At 45.1% G+C, this 21,281-nt stretch overlaps 1 protein-coding gene and 1 long non-coding RNA gene across 2 annotated transcripts in view; both read right to left on the bottom strand.

Annotated features, from left to right (window-relative positions):
- LOC310683942 (small serum protein 5-like) overlaps positions 1-21,281 on the bottom strand; it is a 95,633-nt gene that overhangs the window by 20,805 nt on the left and 53,547 nt on the right. The window lies entirely within an intron of this gene.
- Positions 6,121-11,038, bottom strand: LOC310683419. Its single transcript, XR_014514408.1, has 4 exons — positions 10,852-11,038; positions 8,955-9,048; positions 7,168-7,279; positions 6,121-6,297 (listed from the first exon to the last, which is right to left on the bottom strand). It is a non-coding gene; the product is annotated as an uncharacterized lncRNA (long non-coding RNA).

Raw genomic sequence — 21,281 nt, 5'->3', positions numbered from 1 at the left:
GCAGCCAAGCATACTAGGACTCAATTTCTTGTCTTTAAGAAAGCCGACTTCATAAAACTTAGCGAAGTGCTGGGTGAGATCCCATGGACAGTAATACTAAAAGGAAAGGGAGTTCATGATGGCTGGGAGTTTGTTAAGAGGGAGATAGTAAAAGCACAACTTGAGGCAATACCAATGAGACGGAAACATGGAAGGTGCCTAAAGAAGCCAGGGTGGCTATCTAAAGAACTTTTAACTGAGTTAAGATTAAAAAAGGATGTGTACAAAAAATGGAAAAGGGGGGAAACCACCAAAGAGGAATTCAAACAAATAGCCAGCACGTGTAGACACAAAGTCAGAAAAGCTAAAGCACAGAATGAACTCAGGCTTGCTAGAGAGGTTAAAAGCAACAAAAAAGGCTTTTATGGGTATGTTCGTAGCAAAAGGAAGAACAAAGAAACAGTGGGGTCACTCAGAGGAGAAGATGGTGAAATGCAAACAGGGGACACAGAAAGGGCTGAACTCCTCAATGCTTTCTTTGCCTCAGTCTTCTCCGATAAAGAAAACAATGCCCGACCTGAAGAATTTGGAGCAAATGATTCAACAGAGGAAACACAGCCCAGAATAATTAAGGAGATAGTACAAGAATACTTGGCTAGTTTAGATGTATTCAAGTCTCCAGGGCCAGATGAACTGCATCCAAGAGTATTAAAAGAACTAGCAGATGTGATCTCAGAACCACTGGCAGTCATCTTTGAGAATTCCTGGAGAACAGGCGAAGTCCCAGCAGACTGGAGGAGGGCAAATGTTGTCCCTATTTTCAAAAAGGGGAAAAGAGAGGACCCAAATAATTATCGCCCAGTCAGTCTGACATCAATACCAGGGAAGATTCTGGAGCAGATCATTAAGCAAACAGTCTGTGAGCACCTAGAAAGGAATGCTGTGATCACCAATAGTCAGCATGGATTTCTGAAAAATAAGTCATGTCAGACTAACCTGATCTCATTTTTTGACAGAATTACAAGCCTGGTAGATGAAGGGAACGCAGTGGATGTAGCCTACCTTGATTTCAGCAAGGCATTTGACAAGGTGCCCCATGATATTCTTGTAAAGAAGCTGGTAAAATGCGGTCTTGACTATGCTACCACTCAGTGGATTTGTAACTGGCTGACTGACCGGACCCAAAGGGTGCTCATCAATGGTTCCTCTTCATCCTGGAGAAGAGTGACTAGTGGGGTGCCACAGGGTTCTGTCTTGGGCCCGGTCTTATTCAACATCTTTATCAACGACTTGGATGATGGACTCAAGGGCATCCTGATCAAATTTGCAGATGACACCAAACTGGGAGGGGTGGCTAACACCCCAGAGGACAGGATCACACTTCAAAACGACCTTGACAGATTAGAGAACTGGGCCAAAACAAACAAGATGAACTTTAACAGGGAGAAATGTAAAGTATTGCACTTGGGCAAAAAAAAATGAGAGGCACAAATACAAGATGGGTGACACCTGGCTTGAGAGCAGTACATGTGAAAAGGATCTAGGAGACTTGGTTGACCACAAACTTGACATGCGCCAACAGTGTGACGCGGCAGCTAAAATGCCAATGCAATTCTGGGCTGCATCAATAGGAGTATAGCATCTAGATCAAGGGAAGTAATAGGGCCACTGTATTCTGCTCTGGTCAGACCTCACCTGGAGTACTGTGTCCAGTTCTGGGCACCACAGTTCAAGAAGGACACTGACAAACTGGAACGTGTCCAGAGGAGGGCAACCAAAATGGTCAAAGGCCTGGAAACGATGCCTTATGAGGAACGGCTAAGGGAGCTGGGCATGTTTAGCTTGGAGAAGAGGAGGTTAAGGGGTGATATGATAGCCATGTTCAAATATATAAAAGGATGTCACATAGAGGAGGGAGAAAGGTTGTTTTCTGCTGCTCCAGAGAAGCGGACACGGAGCAATGGATCCAAACTACAAGAAAGAAGATTCCACCTAAACATTAGGAAGAACTTCCTGACAGTAAGAGCTGTTCGACAGTGGAATTTGCTGCCAAGGAGTGTGGTGGAGTCTCCTTCTTTGGAGGTCTTTAAGCAGAGGCTTGACAACCATATGTCAGGAGTGCTCTGATGGTGTTTCCTGCTTGGCAGGGGGTTGGACTCGATGGCCCTTGTGGTCTCTTCCAACTCTATGATTCTAGGTCCTCTGGCTGGGTTGGGACGACATGGGATTGGGGGGCCAACTCCCATCTCTTGTGGGAGCTCAGCTTGTGCCAGTGCCTTCTGTCAAGAGTTTGGGTGTAACCTTCGATGCCTCCCTCTCCATGGAGGTACAGGTTGCAGCTACTGCAAAGGTGGCATTTTTCCATCTCCACCGCATCAAGCAGTTGGTCCCTTACCTTTCCCGCCCTGACCTGGCCACAATGATCCATGCAACAATCACCTCCAGGCTTGACTACTGTAACTCGCTCTACGTGGGGCTGCCCTTGAAGTTGTCTCAGAAACTCCAGCAGGTGCAGAATGCTCCTTACGGGATCCTCGCCGTGGGACCACATTGCTTTTCCAGCTGCACTGGCTCCCGGTGGAGTACAGGGTCATGTTTAAGGTGCTGGTTTTGACCTTTGAAGCCCTATGCAGCCTAGGGCTCTCATACCTACAGGACCGCCTCTCCTGGTATGCCCCACGGAGGACCTTAAGGTCCATTAATAGCAACACCCTAGTGGTCCCAGGCCCTAAGGAAGTTAGATTGGCTTCAACCAGAGCAGGGCCTTTTCAACTCTGGCTCCGGCCTGGTGGTACGCTCTGTCTCATGAGACCAGGGCCCTGTGGGATCTGATTTCTTTCCTCAGGGCCTGTAAGACAGAGTTGTTCCACCTGGCCTTTGGCTTGGAATCAGCCTGATCCCCTCCCCCTCTTTCCTTTTCCTTCTGTGATGGAACCCCTATTTGGGGACTTCCCTGGCTTTTTTGTGGCCCACGTATGACCAGTCTGGATAGTTGGCCTTGGTGAAGATTTGACGTTTTCCCCCCTCAAACAGGTTTTGATCTGGGCTTCCACTGAAATGAGGCTGCATTTTAAGTTGTACTTTAATCCTGTTTTTAAGTTGTATTTTAATCAATTGTTTTTATACCTGATGTTAGCCGCCCTGAGCCCGGTCTTGGCTGGGGAGGGCGGGGTATAAATAAATTGCTGCTGCTGCTGCTGCTGCTGCTGTTGTTGTTGTTGTTGTTGTTGTTGTTATACTGAAACTAGAATACAAAGATGCATTATATAAAGGAAAATCACTTTGGAAACATGAGTATAATGCATAAAATGTGTAAAATTACATAGAAAGATGTATATTAGGAGGAAGTTGCAGTTAAATGCTGCTGAATTTTTCATGGTGACTTTTTTAAAGGTTTCACAAACTGGTGTGGAAATGTATAGAACTCAGAAGTAGAAAAATGAGAAACTGAAAGAAACAAAAAAATGACAGATTTCCCCACTCCTTTTCAAAATTTGGAATAAATCCAGATTAAACAAACAGGGTGGGATCCAATACAAGGACTGGTTTAGAGTTATTAATTTCAATGGGTCTACCCTGTGTAGGATTTAGTTGCATACAACCCACAGTTGGTTATAGTGGAATGCAAAAGCTTTGTGCTTACCATCTTGCTTCTCAGTGTGCTGCTACTGGAGGCAGAAAATGGGTCTAGTAGCAACTGGAGGCCCCTTTACTTAAGTCTCCAGGAAACCCACTACCCACCTTTAGACAAAGGAGAAGGAGGAGAGACAAACCCAGAGAGAGAAAGCCTCCTTGGCACCAGAGGTTTTGGGCAAAATTAATGTGAGCACAAATGTTTGCCAGGAAGAAAACATTGACCTCTGATTCAAATGGTGCTTCTTTTGCACTGAAGATTAGTGGAGAACCCAGAAGGGTCTTGTCAGCCTTTTAAAGCAGGGGTAGGCAACCTAAGGCCTGGGGGCCAGATGCGGCCCAATCACCTTCTAAACCTGGCCCACGGACGGTCCGGGAATCAGTGTGTTTTTCCATGGGTAGAATGTGTCCTTTTATTTAAAATGCATCTCTGGGTTATTTGTGGGGCATAGGAATTCGTTCATTCCCCTCCCCCCAAATATAGTCTGGCCCATCACATGGTCTGAGGGACGGTGGACCAACCCATGGCTGAAAAAAGTTGCTGACCCCTGTTTTAAAGCTTTGAAGATGTTGTTTAATAGGAACACACTGAAAACAGAATGGGAACATCTCGTAAAACACAAGTGGAGCAGTGAAAATTGTGTGAGGCTTGGCACCAAAAGATTCATAGTGGGAAGGACTTTTAGTGGAAAATCCCTGTCCATTGATGAAAAGGGCCTGAAAGAGAGCAGCATTTATCCCAAGAAGAGTCAGAGCCTGCCCGACAGATTGGCATGTAGTACAATACCACCCCATCTTTTCAGAGACATAACTGAGTCCAGTTTAACTCTCCCACTTCAGGACAATCCTTCACAAGCATCCTACTTCCTTCACTCCCTGTCCCCCTCTGACTTTTGCTACTGGAAGTAACTGACCATTGGGTTGTGACTGGGTAATGGGAGAGTGTTAACTCTTTTATAGCCACAATCACATTAAAATACATTATATGTCCTTACCAATTGGGTCTTAGGTGGATGCTCATTGAGTAGCTCAACAAGCTACTTTCATGCCTCTAGCATAGACATGTCACGTACACCTGAGAGATGGTGTCTGCTTAATACAGGGGTTGTGGGAGTGCATTTATCAGCCTGAACGACCACATCCCAAGCTTCAAATGGCAGAGATGGATAGGGCTAGAGGCAAATGTGGGAAGAGCAACAGAGATGAGTCTTACTTTTGTACAGGAGGCTACATTCCAGCCACGAAGGAGTCAGATGTTTCCGTACCCACCTCTCCAACAGGCAAATGGGAAACTTCGCCAGAGCTCAAGGAAAACATTCCAGTCAAATCCAAGCACTCAAGGAAAGAACAGAGCAGCGCCCATGAAGGGCATGACCTGGAGAAAGGCTTGCCTGAGGGCCGGAGAGAAAGGACTGGAGGGCCACTTTGGGCCTGTGAGCTCCCTTCCCTTAGCTCCCTTTGGGCTCCCTTCCCTTAGCTCAGCAGTTCTTGAACTTTTTTTCCTAGCCACACTTTCAGAATAAAAATTTGCTTGTGCCACACCAATTTTTTAATTGAGAAGAAATGTATGGGGAAACAAAAAGAAGCAACTCCTAGCAGTGCTTGATTTATAGCACAGAATGTACCTACTTTATAATATTATCATGGGGCATCTGGAAAGTATAAAACAATGCAGCTACAAAAGAACATGGATCATTCCCAACATAATTATATATGAGCCTCGTACCTTAAGTATGTGTTCAAACTCAATGAGATTCGTGAGCTTGCTTTTGCCGGATAATCTCATTTATATTGGGTCTATTTTGAGGCAAACGAACACTCATCTCCTCATCAACACAAAGAAGCCTTACTGTTTTCTGATTTTTCATATTTGTCAGAGTTGAAAATCCCTGTTCACAACATTATGTCATGGAGAACTGTCGAAGAATAGCCAATGCTTTTGAAGAGAGGAATGGATACGGCTTCTGGCTGTATATCCAAAACATTTTTGTGATACTATGCTATACTACACTGAAATGTTTAAATGCTATATTGATTTTCCTTGAATCTTCCTGTCACACTTGCCTTCCTGTCACGACTGCCCTGGCTTAATACACAAAGATATCCCTAATTGTAGAAAGAGTTTAAACTCGCAAGCAGTCTGTTTATGCCACAACTTGTGCATAATTATTTGCTAATGGTTCCCAGGCTTAAATATTCCTGTTCCATTTGTGTTGGTGATATTTGTGGTCACAATGATATCAGGAGATTAACAGGAGAGTTGTGTCCTCACTTTCAAAGTTGCCCACAGTGAAGGTGGGCAGATAACCTTCTGGCTTTTAATTTAAAACTTGTGCAATTGGCTACAGCAAGATTAGTTGCTGGGGCAGTGGTCTGCAGTCCATGTTTATGGTCCCACCTCAGGTTGCAAAATGGCCTGGCCTGGCCCTGAGACCTCTCCCCACTCCACACAGTGAAAATAAAGACATTAGTTTGTTGGCTGCTGAAAGGAAGAAGTCAGAGACCGAGAGCTGTGCAATCACTCAGTTTATTCATGTCCTGATATAAACATGACAAGAAGACAGGCTGGGTTTTTAAGGTACATCACATGGTTTTGAGGGGTCATTAATTTTATGAGACTTGTATGTACACGTTTCTTTATCGAGATACGAAGTGCATCCTTCTAAGTGAGCAATGGCACCATATCTAAAAAACAAAAACATGTTTAAACATAACTTCCGTCTTTACTTCCCACAGTCTTTTGAGCTCTCATTTTTCCTAGGAGCCAAGATTTAGTAAAAATTCTCTTATGTTTAAGGTTGTTATAAAATTACACCCCACCCAATACAGAATATAAACATTTTTGTTCAATGTTAATTTAATGAATCTGGGGTTAATTTAAACTTTTATTATTTTATGAGTGTTGTGATAACAGGGGAAGAGCGGCAATATATTTTCTTAAACAAAATAAATGATATGTTGTAGCTAAATTCACCAGCACTCCTAAACTCATTATTATGCTTTAATGCTGGCATGCGATGCAATCCCCCCCCCCATTTTGTACTACAATGACCTTGAGGTTTGATTGTGCGCTAATTGAAGTTCTGTAGAAACATCACCAATAAAGATGAAGCAGAAAAATAAACCTTGCTAAGTGCCTCTCTAAATCGACCCCTTTTGATAGATGGTGACTTAAAAGAAGCTGACTTAAATACAGCTTAACTTTTGAATGTTTATTGCAAGTTAATATCCCAGTATGGAATGCAGCTCTGTCTTTGAAAACACAAAAGGCTGCCTGCCTGTGGAGTCACACCATTATCCCATCTCAACCCTGCTTGCTCCAGCAATTAGCCCTCTTAACCCTAAGAGGAAAACCTTACACTGGTAACAACGGAAGCCTTATTCCCAAGGCTGATTGCTGCATGGCGGAGGGGGTGGTGTGTTAGGAAGGTCACAACCGAGAGGGTTGTGTGGTACCCTCCTCCCAAATCTCTGCCACACGGCAATTGGGGTTGGGTGGGGGTTTTTTGGAAACCCACTTGCTGAGAGATCAGTAATTTGGAAGCTCATGCCTACCTGGAACAGCAGCTCATGGTGCCATTATTACACTCGCAACTCATGCACTCAGATGTATTCCATGCTGACCCAGATGGATGCTTGCTTGCATCATAAGAATCAGTACATTCACCTGGAACCAATTTCCTCTGCGTTAGTGTCAAGCCTCCAAGTGTCAGTGAAATTATAGGTATATCTGGGGAAACCGCCATTCATCACAATGATCACTACAATCAAGTTGTAGTTGCCAGATTGTTTGTTTTTCTGATACGGCTCTTCTACGTTTGATAGTAACCTGATATACAGAGGTATAGCAGATAAACCACCTTTATTTCTCTAGCAGAGACTCCTCAAAAGTGATACAATTGATATAATCTTGTTGACATAATTTGGATAAATCAGTAATGTCAGAGGGAGCTTCCAACTGTCACATTAAGGTGGGATTCAGTCACATGCCGGCAAGATCAGGTTGCACAATTAAAGTTGATTTGGCGGTTTTCCACAACAAACCCACCTCCTCAAAAGACTGGACTATCTGAGAGAAGGAAAGTGATGGGGAAATGTACTGGGTTGTGTGGGATAGTAACACTTGCTTTGATGCAACATCATCTAATCTCCCACAAACAAATAAGAACGAATGGTCATTAAACAGCCAGCATTGCCTAATCTCCCTGCAAACAGATAAGCTAGAACTGCTGCTCAGAGCTCTTTTCCTAGCATAGAAGGCTGGAAAGGACCGCTTACCTGATTCACCAGGTGTGGCAATTGCAGTCCAGTGTGGCCGGGGGGTGGGGGTGGGGTGTCCCGTGCGGCCGCTGAGTGACATCAGCTCCTCTGTTGGTTGCGGTGGTGGTCAGAAGTCACCCATGAAATCCAAACATGAAGTGGCCTATCACTGCCCGGCAAAGGGGAGGGTAAAAGCTGGCTGCACTTTTCCCTGGCAGTGCAGTCGCCACCTTCCCTCCCTTGTGTGCCCTGCTCAAAAGTGAGTGGGCAGAGCCTATTCTTTGACTTTTTCTGGTTGCCATAGTTGGGACCAGGCTGATATATATTTTGCTTTCTCTGGGATTACAGAGATGCTAAGGAGTCTCTGAGTAGTTATATCAGAAAGTTTTTCACATGGCATTTTCCACACATGAACAAAATGCAGAGGAAGTGGGTGAGGCAGCAGCTGCCCTTTGAATTGGTCCAGAACGCCTCCACTGTCCTGGGAGCTCTAGCACACAAGGAGCCCATTTTGCTGGCAGTTCCCCAGTTTAAGGGCGTTGCATTCCTAGCCTTGCTGGAGCAGGCGAGGCCCCGGTCACTGGAGAGACTTTGATGGCTGGAGGTGCAGCCTCAGTCTGTGTCCGCTTGCTGCCACAGCTCCATATGGAGAGATCTAGAAGGCTTCCCACTCCACTTGATTGGAGCTTAATTTCAGCTTTGCCTTGCTGGAAGATGACCTTGTTTTGCTTGCCTCACCTGGCTGAAATGCCACGCTACCCTTGCTGGAACCTGAATTCATAATTAGCCCACCTTGCTCAGCTGAAACCCCAACTGGGTGAGATCTGCATTAAAAGCAGATACTTCAAGTGGTCAAGGTACACATAGAGCCACACCCTGCATTTAAAGCTAATGACACCCCAGCCATGGGAACTGTAAATCCTAGCAAGCTTAACAAACTACAGTTCCCATTATTCCTTGGGGGAAGCTAAGTTCCTGAATATGTTTTATACATATGGTGCGGATCCACCTGTACCAGGACCACCTTGTTCCTTATGGAACAATCCTTCTGCCCAAACTAACAGAGTGTTTGAAAATATTACCATCTTTATTGTCCGCGGTAAAGGAATTATGGATGCAATGTTCATGGCACAAGTCCAGAAAGATGAACAAAATAGAGAGGTGGAAGATCACTTTCTGAAACAGAAGCAAAGGGGTTTTTTAAAAATCGAGAGAAGTGTCTACATAAAATTCTGGATCTATCAGGAAAACCACATGATCACTTACATGCCCAAGTTGTTGTTTTTTTAAACGAAAACATAAGGAAGGGCCAATCATTGAATGAGCAATGTCAGAAATAACTTCAGTTTATATACCTGCTTTTGTAATCAGGGAAAGTAGTACTGCAGCAAAGGCAACCCTATTTCCTTCCCTCCAGATCAGATAAACACCGAAGCTCCTTAAGAACACCTGAGCGTCAGAAGAGCCTGCTAGGTCAGGCCAATGGCCCACCTGGTCCAGCATCCTGGCTGTGCCCATGATTATTGGCGAGATTTAGTAAGAAGTAATAATCAGACAGAAAACAGAATAGGCAGAAGCAGACATGTATTAGAAGGACTAAGCATCATAATGAAGGGACATGGGTGGCGCTGTGGGTTAAACCACAGAGCCTAGGACTTGCCGATCAGAAGGTTGGCGGTTCAAATCCTTGCGACGGGGTGCACTCCCATGGCTCGGTCCCTTCTCCTGCTAACCTAGCAGTTCAAAAGCACGTCAAAGTGCGAGTAGATAAATAGGTACTGCTCTGGCGGGAAGGTAAACGGTGTTTCCATGTGCTGCTCTGGTTTGCCAGAAGCGTTTTTTTATTATTATAATATTTTATTAAGATTTTCACAAAATAACAGAAAAAACACACAAAAAAGAAAAAGAAAAAATATAAAAAATAGAATAAAAACAATTAAAAACAATTCCATCTTTCAGAACATATCTTACATTTGCTTGTTTCTCGGACTTCCCCACACCTCCCCTCTTTGTATTCCAATTCAATTGTTTGTTCAGCAAATCCTTTCCCTCTTTACCTTTATCTTAATTTTGATCTTAATAAATTTTAACTTTATCTTTCCATCTGTTAACATTCCATTTTTACATATTCTCTCAAACATTATTGCTAAAAACCCCTTAACCTCAATCCAAACATCATTCTATCATTCATTAATTTTGCAATGTTTCTGTAAATAATCGGTTTAGTCCTGCTGGCCACATGAACCGGAAGCTGTACGCCGGCTCCCTCGGCCAATAAAGTAACATGAGCACCGCAACCCCAGAGTCTACCACAACTGGACCTAATGGTTAGGGGTCCCTTTACCTTTACCTAAGCATCATAATGGACTAAATGCAGATGGGGCCATCTGGCTGAGAACATGGGACACCACTGTTAAAACATCTGCACTGGCTGCCCATTCACTTAATTTACCACGCTCTGAACAACTAAGGTCCTGGGTAACTCAGGGACCCCTTCTGTCCTAGCTCAATCCCTGAGATCATCGGCAGGGTTGATAAGGCTCATTTGACAACAGCAAGAAACTGAACATTTAGTGTCATAAGTCCAGTATTGTGGGATACTCTGCCAACAGAGATTCAGCAGGTGCCTTCTGTTTCAGACTTCAGATGCTTCCTGAAAATTTTCTATTCCATCAGTCTTATTAAAAACACACCTTTCCATAATAGTTTTCTTATTTTAATATTTTAATGTTTTTATTGTATGTTTTTGAACATAATTGTTATATACTGCTATTCATACAAAAGTATCAGAGTAGTTTACAAGTATATATATATATAATGTCTCCAGTCTTTGATGTACTGCATCAAAATTCTGAATGCCTTTGCAGCTCCCCTGCCTTGAAGTAAATCCACTTTAGGGTGGCCTTTGCACAGTTTTACCTAGTCCAGATTCAGCAAACCATTGGATATAGTTTAGTGCAAAAGCATTGTGCTGCTTACCATCTTGGTCTTTCCATGTGCTGCTGGCCAAGTCTCCCTGCGGGGCCTGGTTCTGGCAGCAGTGGAGAGCAAGAGCGTGTCCCTTGCTTAAGCCTGCAGGGAATCCACTGCCTACATTTATACGAAGGAGAAGGTGGAGAGGCAAAGCTGAGGGGAAAGTCTCCCTTGACCTGGTGTTCGTGGTGTACTGTTGTGCCCACATCATGTTTGTTTTGAAGAAAACATTTGCTTCTGTCTCAGCCGGGCCTTTTTTCTCTTTGCACGGAGAACACTAGAGTAGGTGAATTATCAGCTGAATCATCTTCAGATCTGTTTCTTGGTAAGAACATGCAGAAACCAGAACAGGAACAGCTTGTAAAACATCACTGGCAAAGTGAAGCCTGCATGATGTTTAGCGCCAGATATTCACAACAACAGGCTGTGGAAAGAGAGGGCTGCCCACTGAGGAGAGGGGCCTGAAATGGGGTGTCATTTGAGGGGGAGATGGCTTGGGGACAATAACTTACCTGACAACGAGGGCTGTAGAGTTGGGATAGGGTGGGAATAAGCAGGGCATGATGAAATGGATGTAAGCAACCATGCTTTTCAGGCAGACAGAATTGGCCCAACTTTGAGCACTGCAAATAGCAGTTCTTTTAGCTGGATTGGGTCGGGGCAGAGTCACAGAATTTGGGCTGAGAGGAAGATGACTAGTGAATTTATACTAGGTCAGGATTTGAAGCCAGGCAGTTTCAAAGCGGGAATTGTTGATGCTTTGTGGAACACCCTCCTAATGAGATCCACCTGGCATTTTTGTTGACACCTTTTCCGGGTGTGGTAAAGAATTATATCTTCCCCCCCCGGCTTTTGTTGGACATTAACAATGTTGTTTGATTGTGTACCATAGTCCCCCCCCCATTCTTTCCCCTTCATTGTAATGGGAAAAATAGCACTCCTCAGTAGGAAACCCCCCCCCCAGCTCCTGGCATTTTTAGAGGCCACTCTTGGGTGAAAGTGGCTACCACTTTCTCTTGGGGGGGGGGGAAAGAAATTTGATTCAGTTCACATTTAACCCCAAATTTAACAGGTTTGCACTTTCCAAAACAGTAAGAGAACTGAAATACAGCCACCTTCAAAATCCACACTTACCTAAATTTAGCAGATTGGTGGCCATCATTACATCTTGTGGGAGCAGCTTCCATCACTTTATGCATTGTGTGAAGAGCCTGCTGAATCCGGCCAATGGCCCTCCCCAGTCCAGCATCCTGTTCTCACAGCCGCCAACACAACGCCTACTGAGAGGCCTACGGCTCATGAAAGTGGAGGGAGAACACAGCCATCCGAGTTAGTAGCCTTACCCTCCATGAACTTGTCCAATCCTCTTTTCAAGCCCTCCAAGTTGGTAGCCATCACTGCCTCCCATGTGAGATGTTTCCATAATTTAACTATGGGCAGCATGCGTCATTTCATCTTCCCTGAATCTTCAGTTTCATTAGATGACCACGAGTTCATCTCTGTGAGAGAGACAGGGAGAAAAACTTTTCTCTACCTGCTTTCTCCATACCAGACATGATTTCATACACCTCTATCATGCCTCCTCTTACCTTTTCTCACAATGGACAACAAGAGGCTGATGGGAATGTATAAATTATTGCTGGAATGGGAAACTAAAGATGAAGAGGTAAAATCATTAATGATCCACAGGGCAAAAGATGTGGGGTATAATATACTATTTGCACATTGGGAAAGACTGTGGAAGGAGGACTTGAAATTTACAGCATGCTGTACGTTAAAAGAGAACTATATGAAAATGATGTATAGATGGTATTTGACCCGGTAAGACTAGCATAAATATATAAAAATAATACTAGCATATGCTCAAAGTGTAAAGAGAAAGGAGGCACGTTCTACCACATGTGGTGGACATGCAGAAAGGCAAAGGCATTCTGGGAAATTATATATAATGAATTGAAATAAATGTTTAATATAACTTTTGTTTAAAAACTATTTATTTATTTATCTATCTATTAATTATACCTTTTAAAGAGGTATAATAGGAGAAGAATTACCAAAGGATATGAAAAGACTGTTTATGTCTATGATGGCAGCTGCGAGAATGCTTTACGCCCAGGGATGGAAGGAAGAGGAAACACCAACTAAGGAAGAGTGGATTATGAAGGCGATGGAATAGGCTGACATGGCAAAGATGACTGGAAGAATCAGACACCAAGAGGACAACAAATTTAATACAGAATGGAAAAAATACGTAGACTATATTAAAGAACATTGTAAACACTTAAAGACGTTAGCAGGATTTTTATAACACTTGTAATTTGCAAAAACCAAAAGACTAAAAAAAAGGATTAAATTAAACTTAGATAAATGTAATCAAATGCGGTAAATATAAAAAAATGTACATTTTGAAAACCGCACGGGGGGGGGGAGTTTGTTATTTTGTTTCAATTGATGTTTGTAATGTTAAAAAATATGAAAAAGAATTTTTAAAAAACCACAAGAGGCTGATGGGAAACCCACAAGCAGGACCTGAGCACAACAGCGCCCCCCTCCTGTGGTTTCCAACAATTGGCATTCAGAAACATAGTGCCTCTGACATCCGAGCCATCAGAGTGAGTAGCCCCCATAGCCCTCTCCTTCATGAATTGGTCCACTTGGCCCAAAGCCACCCAAGCTGGTGACCATGACTGCCTTCTGGGGAGAAAGTTCCATAATTAATCTATGTGCTGTAAGAACAAATGCTTCCTTTTATGTGTCCTGAATCTTCCAACGTTCAGCCTCATTGGATGTCCAACAGTTTTATTGTTATGAGCGAGAGAGAGAGAAGGTTTTCCCTCTCCACTTTCTCCATGCTCTGCATAAATGCACAGACCTCTCTGATGCTGCCTCTGGCCTACCAGTTCTCTAAACTACCCACCCACCCACCTTTCCCTGCAGAGGAGTTTCTCTACCTGCTTAATTGTTTTGGCCGCCCTCTTCCAACTCTACAATATCCTTTGGGAGGTGAGGTGACCAGATCTGTGCACAGGACTCCAAATGCCATCGCATCATACATTTGCCTAACAGCTTCATGATATCAGCAGCTTTATTTCCAGTGCCTTCCCTAATGATCCCTAGCACGGGATTTGCCTGTTTAATAGAATTGTAGAGCACACTCTTTCCCACATAAGCCAACCAGATGCTTATGACAAGCCCACAAGGAGGACTGGAGCACCATAGCAGTGCATGTCCCCTCAGAGGCAGTGTGGTGTAGGGGTTAGAGTGTCAGACTAGGACCTTGGGCCCGTCTCTCTGCCCCTCAGTCCATCCTACCTCTTAGGGTTGTTGTGGGGACTAGATGAAGAAGGGGAGAACCATGCAAATGCAATAAAATAAAATAAATATCTGGATCTCTGCTAAATAGCAACCTTGTGTGCTTCTCAGCCGTAGCTCTTCTCATATAGGATGTCTTGGTATCTTTTTGAGGGCAAAGACTTGTTTTTATTTTATTTGCCCAGGCATTCCAGTATGTTTTTATAGTGTTTTCATTGCTTTTATAAATTTTACCAACTTTACTGCCACCCTGGAATTATGTATTGTTAAGTTTTATTTTACTCTGTTATTGTTTCAAAATTGTACCTTTTGTGCCCTTTATAAATTTATTAAATGAAAAAGCCTGTCAAGCGAGCAGAGACTTGTCACCTGCAGCATCTTAGTCTGACGTTTTCTCCAGCTGACCTTAGGCCAGCTGCTGGATAGGCATCTAGGAGTGTTTACTGCAGGAATTTGGAACCAGAGTCACAGGACAGACAGGTTGCCCCAGAAAACCTAGTGATGTGACATACTTTCCCCCCCGTGGTCCCACAAATCACCTGTTACACATCTTGCGACCCATAAACAAAGGCATGTAATCTGAAAAGTTGATCTGTGTGATTTTGCGATAGACTTATTGGTTTGAAATGATGGATGTCTCCTTCTTTTTGGTTCTTTGAATGAGCATCTCTGACCACGTTTCTTCATGATATTGGGGTGGGGGGCATATATAGTCAGCAGCAGTATAGAAACAAGCCCTATGAGGAAAGGCTAAAGAGAAGACAGTGGCAGGGTATGTAATAGCCTTTCCACAATATTATTTATTTATCCTTTCTTTATTTCATATCTTTATATACAGCTTGATACTAAAACAGTCTCTAAGTGGCTTACAAAAATAACAGATACTTTGTGTGTATGTTACATTGTGCATTGTCACTTATAATAGTGATGGGTGGTGAATGCATGAGTAATTGCATACATACCCTGCATGCACTTGAGTTTGTGCATAGAACAAAGACACTCATAAATGTGGCACCCACCTCCCTCCCAGGGATTCTGAACCTGTAGATTAAATGTCTCCCACTTTTGGAAGGCAAGAAGCTCCATGGAAGGACTGCATTCTGAGGCTGGTGGAGTCTTAATTCCCTCACCGGCCAAGATTTGGGAGACCTCAGTATCCCTTGGCAGAGGAAACAAACCGAAATAAAGTGAATTTGTCAGGTAGGGATTGTGGCTGTGTGCCCAACTCCACCAAATCCTGATTCAAGAGCCAGCAGTGCCAGATTTAGGGTGCAGTGAGCGGTTCCCCTATACAGGGCGCTGAGCCAAGGGGGCACAAATTTGAGAAGATCCGTTTTGGGGTGCCAAATTTTGGGCTCACTTGGCGCATATTACCAAAGATTACCAGAGTCTGACCCTGGAACCAGACCAATCTAGGGGGTCACCCCAGGCTGCCCGGAGTGATCCTAGGCTGCCAGGGGGTGGGGCATCAGACAAGAAGGAGAGGTGAATGGGAAGAAGGTTGGGGTAGGAAGAAGGGTGGGAAGGAATGTCAGTTGGGAAAAAGGAAAGCGAAGCTGCAGGGCCTTGTCTGCTTTGCAGTGCCTTTGCCCCAAGGAAAGCCCCTGCAAAGCAGAACCCACACGACTGAATCCTCCTTAGTTTACTTCCCAAACTAATACATGGGTCATAATTACACTTCGATTTTTGTTCCTCTCACAAAACCTGAGATTCAGTTCTTGGCTCAAAAACCTACCTAAAATGCATTTTTAGATTTGTTAATTTTTGATAAAAGGTGTTTAGAAGCTGAGATAAAACATTTAAACATGGATATTGTGGTAAAGCACACGTTTAAATAGTATTTAAGTATGGATTTTCTAAGAGATTTAGAAAACAGAATCCACAGTTAAATTTGGAAATAGAAAGATTGTAGGAATGGACACATGAAAAATTGACCCAGGCCAACCCTTTGAGAGACCCTCCACCTGACGAGGCCCCCACCATATCATTCAATAAAGATACACTCATCCTTTTGGCACTCGTGGAAGAAAAGAGGCAGAGATGAAGCCATTGACTGATTTATTCAGGTTCTCTAACATGAAGGGAATGGAATAGGTTTGTATAGCTTCAAAACACAGTTGTGATGGGTCCCTTCATAGCTTCAAAATTCAGCTGCGAAGCATCATCATTTCCCCTTGGCTCCATGTTTGCTAATAAAAGAAGAAGCATTAAGTATGAAACAAGGCTTGTCTTGAATTGCAACAGCCTTTAAAGAAGCTCTAAAATGACACACCAGTTTAGCTATCGCTAACATCTTTCAGTGCAGTCTCTGCCTGCCTACTCGTAAGTCCACATTCACATTCGCTTGACTTGTATTTTGATCGTATTGTGTGCCAACTAATTATTCTGGGTCCTAGAGCTTTTCATGCTGTTCTGCAGCTGTGCCATAAGTTTCTTGAGAAAATCTGATCTTGCCAGAAAACCTGAAGAGAGATTTGGCCCACTTGATAATGACCGCTCCCCACATTAAATGGGGGGGGGGGCGCCCTTTGCGTGGTCGCACGCAGCCCCTGGACCCTACGCGGCACCATTAGCACAGGCTTGGCTTCGCCTCCCCCAGGTGAGATACCTGGAGGTCTCTGCCTACCTCAGTCAGTTGCCGAATTCCGCCTGGGCAGGCGTTGCCAAGGTGATCAGGCCAGGTAGGGGGAGGGACCACCCTGCCCACACAATAGGGGGAAGATCTTACCTGGGAATTGCCAGTTGGCTCCAGAGCTTTTCCCACCCTACCCACCCTCAGTTAAGACTTCTTTTGCAGGTTAACCTTTTCTCCACAGGTACGTGGGCGCTGCTACGTCAGGGTCACTGTTGAAGGGCCGGAAAGGAATTTCCCTGCATTGGCAGGTTTTGCCTTTCCTGTAGCAAAACGGCACAACTTTGGCGGTATCAGGCCTTGGGCGGAATCCTTTAGTCTATCTTCCCTGAATGGGGGGTGGGGTGGCGTGCAGTGGTGACCCACGCCCCCTTCCTCTTTGCGGCGGCGATACCAGGGTTCCCCGTTAAAGGGGTTGTTTGAGGGGAGGCTTTGACCGTACGCCTAGAGGTCGTCATTGCTCTCCCCTGCGACGGTGCCGTAACGGGGGCAGACTCTCTCTGCTTGAACATATGTTCTCCAGAGCCAGCCCCCCCCCCCGGATAACCCTGAAGTTCCACAGATCCCCAGTGGGGAACTGGGAGGGATAAACACCCAGTGGCTGAGCCAAGGTCTACCCACATCTGAAACATAATAAAGTTGTGGCCAATTTTAATCCTATAGCATGTTGTCTTGAGTCGTTATTCCACATGGGGGCCGCCCGGTGTTTGGGGGACTCTGCCTGTCTACGCAAACTGATTTTGGAAGGGCTTGTGAATAGCTTTCTTTGAAGTTTCTGCAGATCTGGCAGGGGCCGTTTCCTCCCACCTCCCCCCTTTCTTCCCATGCCCCCTCCCTGGCAATAGTTTTTCATTAGAGCTTCCCACCATTGAACTCCCCCCCCCCCCCAGTTATTGCCTGTCTGGGACCTGGGATTTCCCCCTCATTTTCCAGATGACCCTGTTCTGCAATAAAACACTCACGTTCTGATCGTATCACATCTTTCTGCATAACTGCAAAACCTTCCCTCTTAAAAAATTGAAAGGCCGTTCTAGAGAATGCAGAGGTGATAAGTTTGGAGCAAGAAGGCCAGAAGCCTAGAGTGCCTTCAGAAACCCTCTTAATAACATATTTGGAGGGGGGAGCAAAGAGTCCTGGAAACTTAGCTTATTCTCTTTACCTTTTAGCAACAGGTAACCCCCACACTGACCCCCCAGAGGGTGGAGCAAGGCAGATAATACTCAGAAAAATCTGACGATGCACAACCCAAGTGTGCCCAAAGAAACCTGGTTTCCTGGAGATGGTTCCAGGACAGAAGTAGAAAGTGCACCGATGGAGCCACCAAGCAAAGCAAGTCAGGATTTTTCAGGCAAATGTGGATTGGCACTAAGTGTATACACTGGGAGTAGCCAACAAGGTTACCATCACCCCTGACTATTAGCTATGCTGGTCAGGACTGGTGAAAGTAGGAGCTGAACGTGGAGTTCAGCAGCTTGCCTTCCCCTGGTGTGTGGGCAGAAGGTAGATCAAGGTCTACTGGCAGACTGATTCCCCTAGTGATTTGCAGCAGTTCTTCAAATACAGGTGCTTCTGCCTCCCAGTTGCTTACCAACAGCAACAAAAAAGCCAAGGTCCTAAACATGTGGCTGAAATGGAGAAGGCTAACCAGAAGTGGACTTCTGTGTGGAAGGGATGTGTGAGCTCTGCTCTGTTCTGGTCCTGAAAAGAAATCCCTCTGCTCACCCTGTCCTTCCCTTCTAACTGCATGTCCTTTGCCCCTGGTTCAGCTTGATAGATCATGGGAGTCAATTCGATAAGCGCATCGCTATGCAGGATTGCAATCTTAATGTGGTGCCACAACACCAACAAGAGGGGCTACTCACGGCTCAGTGGCGGGCAGTCCATTAAGGCAAACTCAGGAGGCCCTCAGCTAGCGCCTGCCTCCTTGCTGACAGCCACTCCAGGGAATGGCACTGCCTGTCAGTCTTCTTTGTCTCAGGGCTTCTCCACACTTACTTTCCCCTGCACTTCCTAGGCACAGCCCATGCTTTAAAGCAGGGGTTGGCCACCTAAGGCCCATGGGCCACAAGCAGCCCACGGGGGTTGTTTAACCAGCCTACGAACCGCCCTCTTGGCAAGTCCCTGCGCACTGCACTAAATCGGTGTGTGGGGACTCGCTTCCGCGGCACCAGAAATCATGTCTGCACAGACGCGGACGCCGGAAATCGTGGGTGCGCTCATGCACACACGTGATCCAGCCCACGGAGGGATCTCTGCTGGAGTGAACCAGCCCAGGTAAGGTAAACCTTGCCGACCCCTGCTTTAAAGCTCTGTCTCTGAGTGGCCCTTTCTTTTGCTCCGGAGCTTCCTCGACAAAAACCCAAATCACCATTTGCTGCGCTTGAGCTTTAAAGTGTGGGTTTTTGCAGGGGAAGCTCCAAGGCAAAAAAATGGTGCTTTCAGCCATGGACCATGCCAGGAAAGAGCAGGGCAAAAGGTACATGTGGATAAGCCCTCAGTGCTGCCTTTGTATAACTCAGCAGGGAAGAGTAGGGGAATAAAACGGCAATGAGTTGGCTCTACCATCAGCTCCAGTTCTGCCAGCCATTTGCTTTGGTGCCTCCTCCGGTTGGCCTCCCTGACGCCTGCCCTGCCAGTCTCCATGGGCACCAGCCTCCACGGGTCCCGCTATACAGAGGACAGGCCTCTCTTTGAAGGTGCCCTCTGTTGAAAAAGCTGCGTTGGTTTAAAGATTAAGAATTGTCAGAAGGGAGAGCGATTTGGTAGCTTCAAAATACTATTCCAGGCAGCCCTAAGAGCTTTGGATGAAAGAATGTTTTAAATTGTTTTTTATAATGTTTTCTTAAAGGTGCAATTGATTTTAGATCTTTTTAGAATGTTTTAATCTGTTTTAAAATATTTGCATTGTTTCTCTATTAAATTCTACTTCTGTCTGCTGCCAAGGGCTCCTGGGGGAGGAACGGCAGGATGGTGATGATGATGATGATGATAATGCCTTGTATTTCTAACTGTTTCTAAATTTGCACCTATAAATATAAAGTAGCACATGTAAATCTGTGTCCTCTTTTTTTGGAGGGGGGGGAGGTTGATGCATAACTGAGCAAGCCTCTATTCACTGACAGAGGGAGATTCTCCCCCTGCCAGTGTGGGCAATGCATGAATAGGCCCAGTGCCAATGTTTTACTTTTTCCTACCCAGAGTCACAGCATTCTGCTCCGCTTCTGCTGCATGTGCATTTCATGCCGTTAGCTCCATTCCACTCAGACCCCATTCCGTGTTTTGTCCCATCCAAAGGAGAAGTGCATCCATCTGGAGGAATGACTGACCCTAGAGATGGCAGGGAGAACACGGTCAGTTTCATCGACATCAGGGCCCGCACTTCCGAAATGCAACAAAAAGCAGTTGTTCAAATCAGAAGATAACCTGGGGAAATTGTCACCACTTGGCACCACACTCTCATGGTTGCCCAGCCTGTAACAGCACCCACAGCTTATTTCTCCAGTCTGGCTCTTCCCACTGTGGGAGACAGCCTGTTTCTGAGTCCCAGTTGCTCCTGTTCTCTGCTTGTGGGGGAACAGACTAGTTTATCTCCCAAGATTGAGAAGAATAGCACCTGAAAGTTCAAATTATATAAATGCTAGAAATGCACTCTCCTCCCACTTTTAAAAAATAAAAATGGGGATCTGGAAATTACGAGGCATCTGGGAGAGAGGGCAGTGGTTCTCCCCACCCCCGCCTGCATGGATGCCCATGACCACAACCGATGGTTTCAAAATACACCTCTGCAGCTGCAGTGGTTGATGAAATGGTTGATGGAACGACAGGTTGTGGTCTGGCTGGTGCCTTTGGGTGCATGTGTGTGCATTCACCAAGTTGTATATTAGGCCAGGGATGGACAAGCTGGACCTTTTAGACTCCAATTTGCATTTTAGACTCCACCCCACCAGCGTGATTAATGGCTGGGGATGGTGAGAGTGATGGTCCACAGATTCCCCACTCCTGTGGGAAAGAGAAGATACACACCATTGCCCACTCAAATCTTTAATTTTTAGGGAACCTGAAGAGGGGACTGGATACTGAAGGAGGACAACTCTGGCAATCCTGCAAAACACAGTTTGAGAAGGTATGCCCAGAAGGCAAACCAAAGGACCAAAATATGGATGGTAACTGATCAAGTGCATGGATCAGGAAATAAGAATAGTTCCTGGTACATCGTGAGGCTGTGCACACACTCCCCTCTATAGGGAAAACCTATTGCGGAAGAATTTTGTATACTGAGGAGATAGGTTTCTTGGTTTATACAAGTCTTCCTGCTTCATTATTGGCCCATCCTAAAAGGTTACACCCTTTAGGACTCTCAGGGGTTGCTTTATTGCCCTGATTTGCTAATGTGCTTCAGGGATAAGTGCTGGCAGGGTGTGGGGGGACCTTTGGATGTCAGTCCAGCCAGCATGCAGCCTCTCAGGGATGTCAATCTTCCTGATAGGGTCTG

Source organism: Podarcis tiliguerta, assembly GCF_965153285.1.
Source record: "Podarcis tiliguerta genome assembly, chromosome: 8".
NCBI classification, from domain to species: domain Eukaryota; kingdom Metazoa; phylum Chordata; class Lepidosauria; order Squamata; family Lacertidae; genus Podarcis; species Podarcis tiliguerta.
Note: the sequence above shows the minus strand (reverse complement) of the source record. Positions and strands in the feature narration are given on the sequence as shown.